Raw genomic sequence first — 6,741 nt, forward strand, 5'->3', positions numbered from 1 at the left:
GTGTCAGAGATAGGGCGGGGGGGAGAGCGTACAATGAGGGGGCAAGGACAGAGGGGGGCAGACACTGGCAGAAACATTGAAAACATCAGTAGGCCATTCAGCCCTTTGAACGTATTCCACCCTTCACTATGCTCACATCAGATCACCCACCCCGATACCAGTAATCCCCCTTTCTCCCTATAATCATTTGATCCCTTTCACCGAAAGAAAACATTCCATGTTTTAGCCTCGACCGTTTTCAGTGACGGAGCATTCCACTCTCTGGGAGAAGGCATTTCTCCCCAGTTTCCTGGGACACAGCCAACAGAGGCTGGCCAGCATTTATTGCCCCCCAGAAGGGAGTGGTGATGCAGGAAACCACACAGCCAGTCTTCAGACAGCAAGATCCCGCAAGCAGCCCTGTGCTAACAACTTGATATCCACTCAGTGCCCAGAAACGGTTTTGAACCTCTTTGAAATGACAACTTTAAATGGAAACCTTTAGCACAGCCTCCCTATGTCTGTGTGGGTTTCCTCCGGGTGCTCCAGTTTCCTCGCAGTCCAAGGATGTGCATATTAGGTGGACTGGCCATGTTAAATTACTCAGTGTTCAGGGATGGGCTGGCTAGGTGGAATAGCCATGGGAAATGCAGGGTTACAGGGGTAGGGTTGGGGTGGGGCAGTAGTTTGGGTGGGATGCTCTTTGGAGGGTCAGTGCGGATTCGATGGGCCGAATAGCCTGCTTCCACACTGTAGGGATTCTATGAATTGCAGTAGATTTCTCAAGCCTTTGTGAATCTGTGCTTCCTCTATCTCATAATGCCACATTGTCCTGCTGCTCTTCCTGCAAGAGCTCTGTAAAGTAGGAGGAGACAATGGCCTATTTAATCCAGAGACCCAGGTAACGTTCTGGGGATGCAGGTTCGAATCCCGCCATGGAATTTGAATTCAATAAAATATCTGGAATTAAGAATCTAGTGATGACCGTGAATACATTGTCGATTGTCGGGAAAATCCCATCTGGTTCACTAATGTCCTTTAGGGAAGGAAACTGCCATCCTTACCTGGTCTGGCCTACATGTGACTCTAAACTCTCCTCTGGCAAAAAAAGGCTGCCTGGTCAGTGACACCTCCATCCCATGAATGAATAAATAAAAAAAAAAGTCCAATAAGGTCAATCCTCAGTTGTTTGAAACTCCTGAGAAATCAGATCTCCTCAGGCTCTCATGAAACAATGCTGCTACCCCGGGGATTAATGTGGTCAATCTCTACGGCATAACCTCACAACTAAAACATTGGGCCCGTCCATTCAGCACAATCATGGGCTGATTCTCTCCCACTCCGCCCCCAAACCCCTCAATTCCCCCCAAAGAATCTGTCAGATCCCAGTCTTAAATATATTCAGCCACGGAGCATCTGCAAACCTCTGGGATGGAGAAATGCAAAGATGCACAGGCCTCCGAGTGAAGAAACATCTCATCTCAGTCCGAAATGATCATCCCCTTCTCCTGTCCCCCTCCCCTACCAAACTCCCATGTTCTAGATTCCTCCAATGGGGCCAAGCAGGAGGACAATCTCTCAGTGATTTCACTCCCCCACCCCCACCCCACCCTGGAATCTTGTCAGTTTCAGTGAAACTCCCTCCCCTTCTAAGCTCCAGACAATATTTGACTGAGTTTACTCAGTACTCCATCACAGGACAACTCCCTCCATACCAGGGACTAATCTGATGAACTGCTTCTAGTGTGTTAGCCTGCTCACAGTATTTCAGCTGCGGTCTCTCAGGACCCCTCTACAATCAGAACTAGACTTTACTCCTCTACTCCAATCCTGTGCTTACAATGAAGGCACTACAATAACCTGCCTTCCCAATTGCTTTTGCACCACCTACTGGAAAGACAGCGCCTTTTTCTTTTTCTGTTTTTGTTCCCCACTGTGGATTGAAACTGGAGAAGGGCTTTTTTTTTTACAATCAAAGGGTTACGGCACTTTTTAAAAGCAAGTAACGTGACCCTCATTGTAAGTGCTGTTTACACTATTGCCTATTCAGGTTGTGCAGCTGCAGACGAACTGGAGCTAAGGGGTATGCAGGAATGGAGTCTCGGCTGGCCATAGATTGGTCTGTAGACAAGTGATTCTGCCTGCCAACCACGCTGCCGTTGGCTCCCCAGTAGGTGATCAGCTTGGGGCATGTGAATGCTTGAGGCAGAAGCCATCAGAACTCTGCAAGGGCAGGAGCTGAGTCCTCTTCTCTGCAGTAAAACCACTACACACCTAAAGAAAGCAAGTTGCAAAAGCAGTGACTCCTAAGCAGTGAGGTAGGAACCCAACCACCCTGGATAAGGAGAACCAAGAAGCAGCACGGCTGACAAACTAAAAAAGATCATCTCCATGGAACCCTCTGAACAGGGAACACTGAAGGGCCTTTCCTCGTGTTTCCCCTCTATCTGTAACACAAATTATTTTCCTCCTGCTTCTGTGGGCATGCATTGAGGGGGAGCTTTTAACTGGTGGTGTTATATCTAGCGTTGGTTTGCAATTGTTAGTGTTGCTAGAATCTATTTATTTGTAACAAACAATTACTCGTTGAGCACAGAAACCTAGGGATTGCTTTGTCAAAATGTGTTGACAAGACAGGTCAGTTTGACACAAAAACCGAAAATGCTGGAAAAGTTCAGCAGGTCTGGCAGCATTTGTGGAGAGAAATCAAAGTTAACGTTTTGGGTCCGGTGACCCTTCCTCAGACCCAAAATGTTAAACTCCGACTTCTGTCCACAGATGCTGGCAGACCTGCTGAGCTTTTCTAGCAATTTCTGTTTTTGTTTCTGATTTGCAGCATCCGCAGTTCTTTCGGTTTTCATTAGGTCAATTTGGCAATACCGATGATTTTGTGTTCTTTGTGCAAGCAAACCCAGGCGTTTCTGGACATCAACGTTTACAAATTTTGCTTCTTTTTAAAAAAGAAGTATTCTGCTCTCCTGTTCAAAGTGAGTAACTTCACAGTTCACCAGGTGATACCTCTTCTGCCGTTTCACCTGTCTCTGTCTCCTATTGCAGCCACAGTCCAGCATCCTCAGAGGTTAGTTTGCAAACTGAAATACATTAACCATGAGGAGGCAGAGAGCAATGCAGATTGCTGAAACACCGGGGCCCCAGCTCTGGACCTCCTGACATTTACTGCCCACTTGAAAATGCCACATTTCCATCCATTCCCTGATTCCTGTCCAATTCTCCGTCTATTTTGATGTATCACCCGAGGTCTTGCCTCCTAAGCACCTCAACAAAAGCTTTCCCATAGGCTGCCTGGAGGTTCCAAAAGACAAATGGACTAAGAACCACCCTCTCATAAATAAATAAATTGTTTAATGATAATGAACAGGCGGATCCTGTAGCCACTCAGGTACAGTCAGAAGGTCACACGTCGAAGCAGATGGGGCACGGCAATGAAGGCAGGAGACAGAGAAGTCAGGGAGACCCTCCTCACTAGCAGGCAGTGAGCCGAGGAGACGAGGCAAACGAGGTGAGGAATTGAGGAAAACTTTCATCAGCAACACTGGCAGGGACAGGCATTAGGGTTGGGGAGGGTGTGGTCAGTGACACTGGCAGGGGCAGGGGTTGGGGGTCAGTGATGCCAGCAGGGACAGGAGTCGGGCGAGGAACAGCAGCGAGCCAGCTCGAGGAGGGCGCTGCTGACAAAGAGAGCAGCGAAGGTGGCCAACAGTGCCCGGGCCACCCCCAGCAATCTGCCCAGGTCGAAGCGGCGACGTGCAGGGGCAGCAGGAAGCACCAGGTGGAAGGTGGCAGCCCACCTCCCGCCCACCAGGCAGCGGTAGAGGCCTTGGTCAGAGGCAGCCACCCGGGCGATGTAGTAAGTGGCTCCCCCGGTCAGGGGGTCCAGCCAGCGAGAGGGGGCCTGGCCCCGGCGTCGCAGTAGCTTGGCCCGGGTTAGGGGTGCCCCATCTCGCTGCCATGATACCGGCCGGTGGATGGAGGCTCCCGGGCAGGTGAGCACCAGGCGGGCACCCAGCTGTGCCAGGCGGGTACGGGGGGAGGGCGGTGGCGGGGCTGCCCTGAGGGGGCAACTGACGCGGCAGGGCTCAACCTGCAGTTCAGGGCCGTGGGAGGGGAAACCAAGCCCAGTCAGGAGCCCGCAGGGCACGGTCTCAGCCCCTACCCGTCCATAACAGTAGCCCAGCCTCTTGCGCTCTCCCGGGGCTCCACAGCGGTCGCAGGTCTGCCAGGGACTCCAGACGGTAAACAGCAGAGCGTCCCCAGGAGGGGGGGATGCAGGGAGCCAGCCCAGCGCTGCCTGGGAGACGTGAAGCCGGGTGGCGTCCTGAACCTCGACCTGGAAGCGTGCCAGAGTGCGCCTGCCGTCCTTGCACACGTACAGGCCCGAGTCCCAGGGCCTGGCCTGCCGGACTTCTAGCTGGTCCCACAGCACGCGGCTCCTCATCTTCAGCTGCTTGAGGGGCCCTCGGTAATAACGAGCTGCCCAGGGCCCGGCAATGGTCCGTGCCGCGCTGCCATTGCTGTACTGCCAGTGGAGCCGACCGCTCCGCCCCCCTGCTGGGCACCGCAGCCTGAACGGGTTGTGAGAGACGAAGGGCAGCCGCAGCAGTGGCACTGAGGGAGGCCCCGACACCAATAACAACTTGGGCAGGGTGCCCAGGACAGCGAGGATAGCGAGGCTCAGCAGCACGGAGAGGGTGCCAGACATGGCGAGGACAACCACGAGGAGGGGTGGGGGCACCGGCACCTGGAGACATACATGCACACTCCCCCCACCCCCACACACACACACTCCCCTGTCCCCCCCATATACACACATACAGCTTTGTGACATCGCCTCTGACAGGTGTTCTCATCCCTTCACAACCACCACCCATCCCCACACACTACTCTAACCCCATCTGGCCCCTAACCCCCCACCCCACTTCCCGTCTCCATCACCTCCTCCGGCCCCTACCACCCTCCCCGTCTCTGTCATCCCCTCCGGCCCCTACACTGCTCCAATTCTGAGATTGGAAAGTCAGTCGTTGTGTCATTCTGGGTTATAGTCACTTTGTGAATCAGACTTTGTTCATCTAAAGTAAAATCCAGGCCTAGCCGAACTGACATGGAACATTTGGACCTCGCCGTTTCCTGGCAATGACCATCCCAACGAGAGAGAGAGAGAGAGAGAGAATCTATAACATTTTCCATTAATGTTTAATATCCTTCCACCTCTAAACCATCACTACTATCCAACTGGGGGTTATCATTGACCAGAAACTGAACTGGACTAGCAATGTCAATACTGTGACAAGAGCAGGCCAGACTTGCGCAGTGAGTACCTCACCTCCTGGTCCCTCATGGAAAATCTTTATTCCTGCGAGGTGGGGGAATTGACTGAGCCAGAGTTTATTGCCCAGCCCAAACTGCCCCTTGAGAAGGTGATAGCGAGCTTCCTTCCTGAGGCACTGCAGTTTGCCATGTCTTTGCCAGTTACCTCCATCGCCAAAGGTCTGGTGCCACATTTCTGGCTGACTAGATAAAGAGTTTGATTTTGCCTGGGGGTCCTGTCCTCTTCGGCGCACAGAAATGGTAGGCGGGCCGTTCTTTCAACCAAGACAGAAGGTGCCTGAAGCCAGAACGAATACTCCAACACAAAGCAACACGATGTGACCGATCAGTCCATCAAGGCAGTTCCGTCCCAGAGGAAATCAATGGTGACTCAACCAGTCAAATTACACAACGGTGCATTGTCTGCTACACCTCACATTGTCAGCGGGAGCCTGCTGTGCACAATGTAGCCGGTGCAATTCCTACCCAGAAACTGTGGCCACACTGCAAGCAGCATTAATCTGATGTAAAGTGCTGATTCACTGCATTTGCTCTCTGTTAAAAGCAGGGGAAAGGGAGCGAGTATCTCTCACCTCAGCCCATCGGTGTCTGTCTCCCACACTGCTGGGCCTCTCCGGTCTGTCTGCCTCCATTCTTCTCCCCAGTAAATGCCCCGTCTTATTCTACATTTTTCCATATTTTTAATTGTAGATTGAAGTGAGGAGAAAACTGTTTTAAAAACCAAGGAATACTAAAGACTTGTTGCACTGTTTGAAAGTCAGCAGCTGTGTAAACACTGCTTACAAGGCTCGAGCAGTAGTGAAAGTGTACTTTATCATTACAAACTTCATAATGAGACTTGCAGCCAGCAACAAGCAAGGTATATGGACTCGTGCCAACTACTTTGACATTGGCTCCCAGGTAACTGAACAACTTCAGGCTGCAGACAAAATTGAGAGAAGCCTTTGAGCCCAGGGCTCTTGGTTTTCCGACACTTTATGCCTGAAGTAAATCTCGTATTCTTTCTGTCAATAAGCTGTGAGTGTTCATTTTTGTTTAAAATGTTAATTTTTACAAGTGTAAACCAGTGATTCTTTATCTCTGACAAAACAGTGAAAACATCTGGAGATGGAAGACCGAGACGCTGTATTCAGATCAGTACAAGAACCATCCTAAACAGATCCTGTGAACTGAACTGCTGTCCAAACCTTCCTCTCCATCCGTAATGCCCTTCCTTCCTTTCCCCTGACTGTATAAGGTGGATGGGGGGGATGGAGGTGCAGGGAGTAGGGTTAGAACTGATAGTTACGTGCTGACTGCTCCCGAATGTTTATCTGTGATGAGAATTTATTTATTTACAATAAATGCTATTTATCTTCTAGCTCCTTATCTGCCTCCCCCCACGAGGTACTCCCTCACATCCCCATCCCCATCCCC

The 6,741-nt window shown here is 51.2% G+C and overlaps 1 protein-coding gene across 1 annotated transcript in view; it reads right to left on the reverse strand.

Annotated features, from left to right (window-relative positions):
- Positions 1-6,741, reverse strand: part of LOC109926640 (glycogen synthase kinase-3 alpha-like) — a 13,516-nt gene that overhangs the window by 6,300 nt on the left and 475 nt on the right. The gene's annotated exons all lie outside the window — the stretch shown is intronic.

Source organism: Rhincodon typus, chromosome 47, assembly GCF_021869965.1.
Source record: "Rhincodon typus isolate 14 chromosome 47, sRhiTyp1.1, whole genome shotgun sequence".
NCBI classification, from domain to species: domain Eukaryota; kingdom Metazoa; phylum Chordata; class Chondrichthyes; order Orectolobiformes; family Rhincodontidae; genus Rhincodon; species Rhincodon typus.